The sequence below is a fragment of the Pungitius pungitius genome, chromosome 6 (genome assembly GCF_949316345.1).
Source record: "Pungitius pungitius chromosome 6, fPunPun2.1, whole genome shotgun sequence".
Lineage (NCBI taxonomy): Eukaryota > Metazoa > Chordata > Actinopteri > Perciformes > Gasterosteidae > Pungitius > Pungitius pungitius.
In genome coordinates this window covers 7,257,388-7,266,787 of record NC_084905.1, presented here as the reverse complement: position 1 = coordinate 7,266,787, position 9,400 = coordinate 7,257,388, and the positions used below count along the sequence as shown (strand labels likewise).

The following is a 9,400-nucleotide window of genomic DNA, read 5'->3' as shown; positions in this document are numbered from 1 at the left end:
ACTGTTTCATTGCTGACAGAAGGAAACTTACGTAGCATTTGTGTGTGCAGGCATAACAAAATTGAGAAAAGAGCGTTAAAATCACTGCCCCGTGTGAGGGTCGAACTCACGACCTTCAGATTATGAGACTGACGCGCTGCCTACTGCGCCAACGAGGCCCGAAAAGGACTTTATGTACACATTTCAAGTGTATGAGCTCAATTTGTTTCAATTACAATAAAGTCAAGAGCAGCAAGGTGTAATAAGATTCATAGACAGATATCTCAAATGGCTTTTCCCTGGACTTGACACCTCAAACATTACAGATGAACGCCCTATTGGTGTTACAGAGACTAATATATCTGGCTTCAATGTTTTTATGTGTCAATTGATCACCTTTTGTCTTGTTTTCGATTGCCTTTTCTCTTTTATCTCAAATGTGTTTCATTATGAAATGTTTTTGGATTGGCCGTTTTTCTGTATTTGGTCAACTAAATCATTTGAATGAAGTTGTGCCATGCCGAGTGGAAAGATTCTGTTACCTCAATTTAACACCCGAGGGTTCCCAGAATCTTTGAGTTTTCTCCATGGGAAGTCTCCAACCTTAAACGCAGCAAATTGGCCCTGCAGGTAAGAATTCTAACCAAAGACTCAAGATTGCACCACTACAAAAAGCCAAACAATTAAGGTTCCACCGAGACTTGAACTCGGATTACTGGATTCAGAGTCCAGAGTGCTAACCATTACACCATGGAACCCCAGGTAGACAAATAAACTGCCCACCTCACCTGGTCTGCGTGAGGTGCCAGATCTCCAGCATCAAATCTATTGGACTGTTTCATTGCTGACAGAAGGAAACTTACGTAGCATTTGTGTGTGCAGGCATAACAAAATTGAGGAAAGAGCGTTAAAATCACTGCCCCGTGTGAGGGTCAAACTCACGGCCTTCAGATTATGAGACTGACGCGCTGCCTACTGCGCCAACGAGGCCCGAAAAGGACTTTATGTACACATTTCAAGTGTATGAGCTTAATTTGTTTCAATTACAATAAAGTCAAGATCAGCAAGGTGTAATAAGATTCATAGACAGATATCTCAAATGGCTTTTCCCTGGACTTGACACCTCAAACATTAAAGATGAACGCCCTATTGGTGTTACAGGGACTAATATATCTGGCTTCAATGTTTTTATGTGTCAATTGATCACCTTTTGTCTTGTTTTCGATTGCCTTTTCTCTTTTATCTCAAATGTGTTTCATTATGAAATGTTTTTGGATTGGCCGTTTTTCTGTATTTGGTCAACTAAATCATTTGAATGAAGTTGTGCCATGCCGAGTGGAAAGATTCTGTTACCTCAATTTAACACCCGAGGGTTCCCAGAATCTTTGAGTTTTCTCCATGGGAAGTCTCCAACCTTAAACGCAGCAAATTGGCCCTGCAGGTAAGAATTCTAACCAAAGACTCAAGATTGCACCACTACAAAAAGCCAAACAATTAAGGTTCCACCGAGACTTGAACTCGGATTACTGGATTCAGAGTCCAGAGTGCTAACCATTACACCATGGAACCCCAGGTAGACAAATAAACTGCCCACCTCACCTGGTCTGCGTGAGGTGCCAGATCTCCAGCATCAAATCTATTGGACTGTTTCATTGCTGACAGAAGGAAACTTACGTAGCATTTGTGTGTGCAGGCATAACAAAATTGAGGAAAGAGCGTTAAAATCACTGCCCCGTGTGAGGGTCGAACTCACGGCCTTCAGATTATGAGACTGACGCGCTGCCTACTGCGCCAACGAGGCCCGAAAAGGACTTTATGTACACATTTCAAGTGTATGAGCTCAATTTGTTTCAATTACAATAAAGTCAAGATCAGCAAGGTGTAATAAGATTCATAGACAGATATCTCAAATGGCTTTTCCCTGGACTTGACACCTCAAACATTAAAGATGAACGCCCTATTGGTGTTACAGGGACTAATATATCTGGCTTCAATGTTTTTATGTGTCAATTGATCACCTTTTGTCTTGTTTTCGATTGCCTTTTCTCTTTTATCTCAAATGTGTTTCATAATGAAACGTTTTTGGATTGGCCGTTTTTCTGTATTTGGTCAACTAAATCATTTGAATGAAGTTGTGCCATGCCGAGTTGAAAGATTCTGTTACCTCAATTTAACATTAACACCCGAGGGTTCCCAGAATCTCTGAGTTTTCTCCATGGCAAGTCTCCAACCTTAAACGCAGCAAATTGGCCCTGCAGGTAAGAATTCTAACCAAAGACTCAAGATTGCACCACTACAAAAAGCCAAACAATTAAGGTTCCACCGAGACTTGAACTCGGATTACTGGATTCAGAGTCCAGAGTGCTAACCATTACACCATGGAACCCCAGGTAGACAAATAAACTGCCCACCTCACCTGGTCTGCGTGAGGTGCCAGATCTCCAGCATCAAATCTATTGGACTGTTTCATTGCTGACAGAAGGAAACTTACGTAGCATTTGTGTGTGCAGGCATAACAAAATTGAGGAAAGAGCGTTAAAATCACTGCCCCGTGTGAGGGTCGAACTCACGGCTTTCAGATTATGAGACTGACGCGCTGCCTACTGCGCCAACGAGGCCCGAAAAGGACTTTATGTACACATTTCAAGTGTATGAGCTCAATTTGTTTCAATTACAATAAAGTCAAGATCAGCAAGGTGTAATAAGATTCATAGACAGATATCTCAAATGGCTTTTCCCTGGACTTGACACCTCAAACATTAAAGATGAACGCCCTATTGGTGTTACAGGGACTAATATATCTGGCTTCAATGTTTTTATGTGTCAATTGATCACCTTTTGTCTTGTTTTCGATTGCCTTTTCTCTTTTATCTCAAATGTGTTTCATAATGAAACGTTTTTGGATTGGCCGTTTTTCTGTATTTGGTCAACTAAATCATTTGAATGAAGTTGTGCCATGCCGAGTTGAAAGATTCTGTTACCTCAATTTAACATTAACACCCGAGGGTTCCCAGAATCTCTGAGTTTTCTCCATTGCAAGTCTCCAACCTTAAACGCAGCAAATTGGCCCTGCAGGTAAGAATTCTAACCAAAGACTCAAGATTGCACCACTACAAACTGCTAAACGATTAAGGTTTCACCGAGACTTGAACTCGGATTACTGGATTCAGAGTCCAGAGTGCTAACCATTACACCATGGAACCCCAGGTAGACAAATAAACTGCCCACCTCACCTGGTCTGCGTGAGGTGCCAGATCTCCAGCATCAAATCTATTGGACTGTTTCATTGCTGACAGAAGGAAACTTACGTAGCATTTGTGTGTGCAGGCATAACAAAATTGAGAAAAGAGCGTTAAAATCACTGCCCCGTGTGAGGGTCGAACTCACGACCTTCAGATTATGAGACTGACGCGCTGCCTACTGCGCCAACGAGGCCCGAAAAGGACTTTATGTACACATTTCAAGTGTATGAGCTCAATTTGTTTCAATTACAATAAAGTCAAGAGCAGCAAGGTGTAATAAGATTCATAGACAGATATCTCAAATGGCTTTTCCCTGGACTTGACACCTCAAACATTACAGATGAACGCCCTATTGGTGTTACAGAGACTAATATATCTGGCTTCAATGTTTTTATGTGTCAATTGATCACCTTTTGTCTTGTTTTCGATTGCCTTTTCTCTTTTATCTCAAATGTGTTTCATTATGAAATGTTTTTGGATTGGCCGTTTTTCTGTATTTGGTCAACTAAATCATTTGAATGAAGTTGTGCCATGCCGAGTGGAAAGATTCTGTTACCTCAATTTAACACCCGAGGGTTCCCAGAATCTTTGAGTTTTCTCCATGGGAAGTCTCCAACCTTAAACGCAGCAAATTGGCCCTGCAGGTAAGAATTCTAACCAAAGACTCAAGATTGCACCACTACAAAAAGCCAAACAATTAAGGTTCCACCGAGACTTGAACTCGGATTACTGGATTCAGAGTCCAGAGTGCTAACCATTACACCATGGAACCCCAGGTAGACAAATAAACTGCCCACCTCACCTGGTCTGCGTGAGGTGCCAGATCTCCAGCATCAAATCTATTGGACTGTTTCATTGCTGACAGAAGGAAACTTACGTAGCATTTGTGTGTGCAGGCATAACAAAATTGAGGAAAGAGCGTTAAAATCACTGCCCCGTGTGAGGGTCGAACTCACGGCCTTCAGATTATGAGACTGACGCGCTGCCTACTGCGCCAACGAGGCCCGAAAAGGACTTTATGTACACATTTCAAGTGTATGAGCTCAATTTGTTTCAATTACAATAAAGTCAAGATCAGCAAGGTGTAATAAGATTCATAGACAGATATCTCAAATGGCTTTTCCCTGGACTTGACACCTCAAACATTAAAGATGAACGCCCTATTGGTGTTACAGGGACTAATATATCTGGCTTCAATGTTTTTATGTGTCAATTGATCACCTTTTGTCTTGTTTTCGATTGCCTTTTCTCTTTTATCTCAAATGTGTTTCATAATGAAACGTCTTTGGATTGGCCGTTTTTCTGTATTTGGTCAACTAAATCTTTTGAATGAAGTTGTGCCATGCCGAGTTGAAAGATTCTGTTACCTCAATTTAACATTAACACCCGAGGGTTCCCAGAATCTCTGAGTTTTCTCCATGGCAAGTCTCCAACCTTAAACGCAGCAAATTGGCCCTGCAGGTAAGAATTCTAACCAAAGACTCAAGATTGCACCACTACAAACTGCTAAACGATTAAGGTTCCACCGAGACTTGAACTCGGATTACTGGATTCAGAGTCCAGAGTGCTAACCATTACACCATGGAACCCCAGGTAGACAAATAAACTGCCCACCTCACCTGGTCTGCGTGAGGTGCCAGATCTCCAGCATCAAATCTATTGGACTGTTTCATTGCTGACAGAAGGAAACTTACGTAGCATTTGTGTGTGCAGGCATAACAAAATTGAGAAAAGAGCGTTAAAATCACTGCCCCGTGTGAGGGTCGAACTCACGACCTTCAGATTATGAGACTGACGCGCTGCCTACTGCGCCAACGAGGCCCGAAAAGGACTTTATGTACACATTTCAAGTGTATGAGCTCAATTTGTTTCAATTACAATAAAGTCAAGAGCAGCAAGGTGTAATAAGATTCATAGACAGATATCTCAAATGGCTTTTCCCTGGACTTGACACCTCAAACATTACAGATGAACGCCCTATTGGTGTTACAGAGACTAATATATCTGGCTTCAATGTTTTTATGTGTCAATTGATCACCTTTTGTCTTGTTTTCGATTGCCTTTTCTCTTTTATCTCAAATGTGTTTCATTATGAAATGTTTTTGGATTGGCCGTTTTTCTGTATTTGGTCAACTAAATCATTTGAATGAAGTTGTGCCATGCCGAGTGGAAAGATTCTGTTACCTCAATTTAACACCCGAGGGTTCCCAGAATCTTTGAGTTTTCTCCATGGGAAGTCTCCAACCTTAAACGCAGCAAATTGGCCCTGCAGGTAAGAATTCTAACCAAAGACTCAAGATTGCACCACTACAAAAAGCCAAACAATTAAGGTTCCACCGAGACTTGAACTCAGATTACTGGATTCAGAGTCCAGAGTGCTAACCATTACACCATGGAACCCCAGGTAGACAAATAAACTGCCCACCTCACCTGGTCTGCGTGAGGTGCCAGATCTCCAGCATCAAATCTATTGGACTGTTTCATTGCTGACAGAAGGAAACTTACGTAGCATTTGTGTGTGCAGGCATAACAAAATTGAGGAAAGAGCGTTAAAATCACTGCCCCGTGTGAGGGTCGAACTCACGGCCTTCAGATTATGAGACTGACGCGCTGCCTACTGCGCCAACGAGGCCCGAAAAGGACTTTATGTACACATTTCAAGTGTATGAGCTCAATTTGTTTCAATTACAATAAAGTCAAGATCAGCAAGGTGTAATAAGATTCATAGACAGATATCTCAAATGGCTTTTCCCTGGACTTGACACCTCAAACATTAAAGATGAACGCCCTATTGGTGTTACAGGGACTAATATATCTGGCTTCAATGTTTTTATGTGTCAATTGATCACCTTTTGTCTTGTTTTCGATTGCCTTTTCTCTTTTATCTCAAATGTGTTTCATAATGAAACGTTTTTGGATTGGCCGTTTTTCTGTATTTGGTCAACTAAATCATTTGAATGAAGTTGTGCCATGCCGAGTGGAAAGATTCTGTTACCTCAATTTAACATTAACACCCAAGGGTTCCCAGAATCTCTGAGTTTTCTCCATGGCAAGTCTCCAACCTTAAACGCAGCAAATTGGCCCTGCAGGTAAGAATTCTAACCAAAGACTCAAGATTGCACCACTACAAACTGCTAAACGATTAAGGTTCCACCGAGACTTGAACTCGGATTACTGGATTCAGAGTCCAGAGTGCTAACCATTACACCATGGAACCCCAGGTAGACAAATAAACTGCCCACTTCACCTGGTCTGCGTGAGGTGCCAGATCTCCAGCATCAAATCTATTGGACTGTTTCATTGCTGACAGAAGGAAACTTACGTAGCATTTGTGTGTGCAGGCATAACAAAATTGAGAAAAGAGCGTTAAAATCACTGCCCCGTGTGAGGGTCGAACTCACGACCTTCAGATTATGAGACTGACGCGCTGCCTACTGCGCCAACGAGGCCCGAAAAGGACTTTATGTACACATTTCAAGTGTATGAGCTCAATTTGTTTCAATTACAATAAAGTCAAGAGCAGCAAGGTGTAATAAGATTCATAGACAGATATCTCAAATGGCTTTTCCCTGGACTTGACACCTCAAACATTACAGATGAACGCCCTATTGGTGTTACAGAGACTAATATATCTGGCTTCAATGTTTTTATGTGTCAATTGATCACCTTTTGTCTTGTTTTCGATTGCCTTTTCTCTTTTATCTCAAATGTGTTTCATTATGAAATGTTTTTGGATTGGCCGTTTTTCTGTATTTGGTCAACTAAATCATTTGAATGAAGTTGTGCCATGCCGAGTGGAAAGATTCTGTTACCTCAATTTAACATTAACACCCGAGGGTTCCCAGAATCTCTGAGTTTTCTGCATGGCAAGTCTCCAACCTTAAACGCAGCAAATTGGCCCTGCAGGTAAGAATTCTAACCAAAGACTCAAGATTGCACCACTACAAAAAGCCAAACAATTAAGGTTCCACCGAGACTTGAACTCGGATTACTGGATTCAGAGTCCAGAGTGCTAACCATTACACCATGGAACCCCAGGTAGACAAATAAACTGCCCACCTCACCTGGTCTGCGTGAGGTGCCAGATCTCCAGCATCAAATCTATTGGACTGTTTCATTGCTGACAGAAGGAAACTTACGTAGCATTTGTGTGTGCAGGCATAACAAAATTGAGAAAAGAGCGTTAAAATCACTGCCCCGTGTGAGGGTCGAACTCACGACCTTCAGATTATGAGACTGACGCGCTGCCTACTGCGCCAACGAGGCCCGAAAAGGACTTTATGTACACATTTCAAGTGTATGAGCTCAATTTGTTTCAATTACAATAAAGTCAAGAGCAGCAAGGTGTAATAAGATTCATAGACAGATATCTCAAATGGCTTTTCCCTGGACTTGACACCTCAAACATTACAGATGAACGCCCTATTGGTGTTACAGAGACTAATATATCTGGCTTCAATGTTTTTATGTGTCAATTGATCACCTTTTGTCTTGTTTTCGATTGCCTTTTCTCTTTTATCTCAAATGTGTTTCATTATGAAATGTTTTTGGATTGGCCGTTTTTCTGTATTTGGTCAACTAAATCATTTGAATGAAGTTGTGCCATGCCGAGTGGAAAGATTCTGTTACCTCAATTTAACACCCGAGGGTTCCCAGAATCTTTGAGTTTTCTCCATGGGAAGTCTCCAACCTTAAACGCAGCAAATTGGCCCTGCAGGTAAGAATTCTAACCAAAGACTCAAGATTGCACCACTACAAAAAGCCAAACAATTAAGGTTCCACCGAGACTTGAACTCAGATTACTGGATTCAGAGTCCAGAGTGCTAACCATTACACCATGGAACCCCAGGTAGACAAATAAACTGCCCACCTCACCTGGTCTGCGTGAGGTGCCAGATCTCCAGCATCAAATCTATTGGACTGTTTCATTGCTGACAGAAGGAAACTTACGTAGCATTTGTGTGTGCAGGCATAACAAAATTGAGGAAAGAGCGTTAAAATCACTGCCCCGTGTGAGGGTCGAACTCACGGCCTTCAGATTATGAGACTGACGCGCTGCCTACTGCGCCAACGAGGCCCGAAAAGGACTTTATGTACACATTTCAAGTGTATGAGCTCAATTTGTTTCAATTACAATAAAGTCAAGATCAGCAAGGTGTAATAAGATTCATAGACAGATATCTCAAATGGCTTTTCCCTGGACTTGACACCTCAAACATTAAAGATGAACGCCCTATTGGTGTTACAGGGACTAATATATCTGGCTTCAATGTTTTTATGTGTCAATTGATCACCTTTTGTCTTGTTTTCGATTGCCTTTTCTCTTTTATCTCAAATGTGTTTCATAATGAAACGTTTTTGGATTGGCCGTTTTTCTGTATTTGGTCAACTAAATCATTTGAATGAAGTTGTGCCATGCCGAGTTGAAAGATTCTGTTACCTCAATTTAACATTAACACCCGAGGGTTCCCAGAATCTCTGAGTTTTCTCCATGGCAAGTCTCCAACCTTAAACGCAGCAAATTGGCCCTGCAGGTAAGAATTCTAACCAAAGACTCAAGATTGCACCACTACAAACTGCTAAACGATTAAGGTTCCACCGAGACTTGAACTCGGATTACTGGATTCAGAGTCCAGAGTGCTAACCATTACACCATGGAACCCCAGGTAGACAAATAAACTGCCCACCTCACCTGGTCTGCGTGAGGTGCCAGATCTCCAGCATCAAATCTATTGGACTGTTTCATTGCTGACAGAAGGAAACTTACGTAGCATTTGTGTGTGCAGGCATAACAAAATTGAGGAAAGAGCGTTAAAATCACTGCCCCGTGTGAGGGTCGAACTCACGGCCTTCAGATTATGAGACTGACGCGCTGCCTACTGCGCCAACGAGGCCCGAAAAGGACTTTATGTACACATTTCAAGTGTATGAGCTCAATTTGTTTCAATTACAATAAAGTCAAGATCAGCAAGGTGTAATAAGATTCATAGACAGATATCTCAAATGGCTTTTCCCTGGACTTGACACCTCAAACATTAAAGATGAACGCCCTATTGGTGTTACAGGGACTAATATATCTGGCTTCAATGTTTTTATGTGTCAATTGATCACCTTTTGTCTTGTTTTCGATTGCCTTTTCTCTTTTATCTCAAATGTGTTTCATAATGAAACGTTTTTGG

The 9,400-nt window shown here is 41.6% G+C and overlaps 23 non-coding genes across 23 annotated transcripts; all 23 read right to left on the bottom strand.

Annotated features, from left to right (window-relative positions):
* Nucleotides 1-85: 85 nt before the first annotated feature.
* On the bottom strand, nucleotides 86-158 carry trnam-cau (transfer RNA methionine (anticodon CAU)). The gene has a single exon. It is a non-coding gene; the product is annotated as a tRNA-Met (tRNA).
* A 507-nt stretch (nucleotides 159-665) lies between these two features.
* Nucleotides 666-737, bottom strand: trnaq-cug (transfer RNA glutamine (anticodon CUG)). The gene has a single exon. It is a non-coding gene; the product is annotated as a tRNA-Gln (tRNA).
* A 159-nt stretch (nucleotides 738-896) lies between these two features.
* trnam-cau (transfer RNA methionine (anticodon CAU)) lies at nucleotides 897-969 on the bottom strand. The gene has a single exon. It is a non-coding gene; the product is annotated as a tRNA-Met (tRNA).
* Nucleotides 970-1,476: 507 nt separating this feature from the next.
* trnaq-cug (transfer RNA glutamine (anticodon CUG)) lies at nucleotides 1,477-1,548 on the bottom strand. The gene has a single exon. It is a non-coding gene; the product is annotated as a tRNA-Gln (tRNA).
* Nucleotides 1,549-1,707: 159 nt separating this feature from the next.
* On the bottom strand, nucleotides 1,708-1,780 carry trnam-cau (transfer RNA methionine (anticodon CAU)). The gene has a single exon. It is a non-coding gene; the product is annotated as a tRNA-Met (tRNA).
* Nucleotides 1,781-2,293: 513 nt separating this feature from the next.
* On the bottom strand, nucleotides 2,294-2,365 carry trnaq-cug (transfer RNA glutamine (anticodon CUG)). The gene has a single exon. It is a non-coding gene; the product is annotated as a tRNA-Gln (tRNA).
* Nucleotides 2,366-2,524: 159 nt separating this feature from the next.
* On the bottom strand, nucleotides 2,525-2,597 carry trnam-cau (transfer RNA methionine (anticodon CAU)). The gene has a single exon. It is a non-coding gene; the product is annotated as a tRNA-Met (tRNA).
* A 513-nt stretch (nucleotides 2,598-3,110) lies between these two features.
* On the bottom strand, nucleotides 3,111-3,182 carry trnaq-cug (transfer RNA glutamine (anticodon CUG)). The gene has a single exon. It is a non-coding gene; the product is annotated as a tRNA-Gln (tRNA).
* A 159-nt stretch (nucleotides 3,183-3,341) lies between these two features.
* trnam-cau (transfer RNA methionine (anticodon CAU)) lies at nucleotides 3,342-3,414 on the bottom strand. The gene has a single exon. It is a non-coding gene; the product is annotated as a tRNA-Met (tRNA).
* Nucleotides 3,415-3,921: 507 nt separating this feature from the next.
* trnaq-cug (transfer RNA glutamine (anticodon CUG)) lies at nucleotides 3,922-3,993 on the bottom strand. Its single transcript has one exon. It is a non-coding gene; the product is annotated as a tRNA-Gln (tRNA).
* A 159-nt stretch (nucleotides 3,994-4,152) lies between these two features.
* On the bottom strand, nucleotides 4,153-4,225 carry trnam-cau (transfer RNA methionine (anticodon CAU)). Its single transcript has one exon. It is a non-coding gene; the product is annotated as a tRNA-Met (tRNA).
* Nucleotides 4,226-4,738: 513 nt separating this feature from the next.
* On the bottom strand, nucleotides 4,739-4,810 carry trnaq-cug (transfer RNA glutamine (anticodon CUG)). Its single transcript has one exon. It is a non-coding gene; the product is annotated as a tRNA-Gln (tRNA).
* A 159-nt stretch (nucleotides 4,811-4,969) lies between these two features.
* Nucleotides 4,970-5,042, bottom strand: trnam-cau (transfer RNA methionine (anticodon CAU)). Its single transcript has one exon. It is a non-coding gene; the product is annotated as a tRNA-Met (tRNA).
* A 507-nt stretch (nucleotides 5,043-5,549) lies between these two features.
* Nucleotides 5,550-5,621, bottom strand: trnaq-cug (transfer RNA glutamine (anticodon CUG)). The gene has a single exon. It is a non-coding gene; the product is annotated as a tRNA-Gln (tRNA).
* Nucleotides 5,622-5,780: 159 nt separating this feature from the next.
* trnam-cau (transfer RNA methionine (anticodon CAU)) lies at nucleotides 5,781-5,853 on the bottom strand. Its single transcript has one exon. It is a non-coding gene; the product is annotated as a tRNA-Met (tRNA).
* A 513-nt stretch (nucleotides 5,854-6,366) lies between these two features.
* trnaq-cug (transfer RNA glutamine (anticodon CUG)) lies at nucleotides 6,367-6,438 on the bottom strand. The gene has a single exon. It is a non-coding gene; the product is annotated as a tRNA-Gln (tRNA).
* A 159-nt stretch (nucleotides 6,439-6,597) lies between these two features.
* trnam-cau (transfer RNA methionine (anticodon CAU)) lies at nucleotides 6,598-6,670 on the bottom strand. Its single transcript has one exon. It is a non-coding gene; the product is annotated as a tRNA-Met (tRNA).
* A 513-nt stretch (nucleotides 6,671-7,183) lies between these two features.
* Nucleotides 7,184-7,255, bottom strand: trnaq-cug (transfer RNA glutamine (anticodon CUG)). The gene has a single exon. It is a non-coding gene; the product is annotated as a tRNA-Gln (tRNA).
* Nucleotides 7,256-7,414: 159 nt separating this feature from the next.
* trnam-cau (transfer RNA methionine (anticodon CAU)) lies at nucleotides 7,415-7,487 on the bottom strand. Its single transcript has one exon. It is a non-coding gene; the product is annotated as a tRNA-Met (tRNA).
* A 507-nt stretch (nucleotides 7,488-7,994) lies between these two features.
* trnaq-cug (transfer RNA glutamine (anticodon CUG)) lies at nucleotides 7,995-8,066 on the bottom strand. Its single transcript has one exon. It is a non-coding gene; the product is annotated as a tRNA-Gln (tRNA).
* Nucleotides 8,067-8,225: 159 nt separating this feature from the next.
* On the bottom strand, nucleotides 8,226-8,298 carry trnam-cau (transfer RNA methionine (anticodon CAU)). The gene has a single exon. It is a non-coding gene; the product is annotated as a tRNA-Met (tRNA).
* Nucleotides 8,299-8,811: 513 nt separating this feature from the next.
* On the bottom strand, nucleotides 8,812-8,883 carry trnaq-cug (transfer RNA glutamine (anticodon CUG)). Its single transcript has one exon. It is a non-coding gene; the product is annotated as a tRNA-Gln (tRNA).
* A 159-nt stretch (nucleotides 8,884-9,042) lies between these two features.
* On the bottom strand, nucleotides 9,043-9,115 carry trnam-cau (transfer RNA methionine (anticodon CAU)). The gene has a single exon. It is a non-coding gene; the product is annotated as a tRNA-Met (tRNA).
* Between the last annotated feature and the right edge of the window lie 285 nt (nucleotides 9,116-9,400).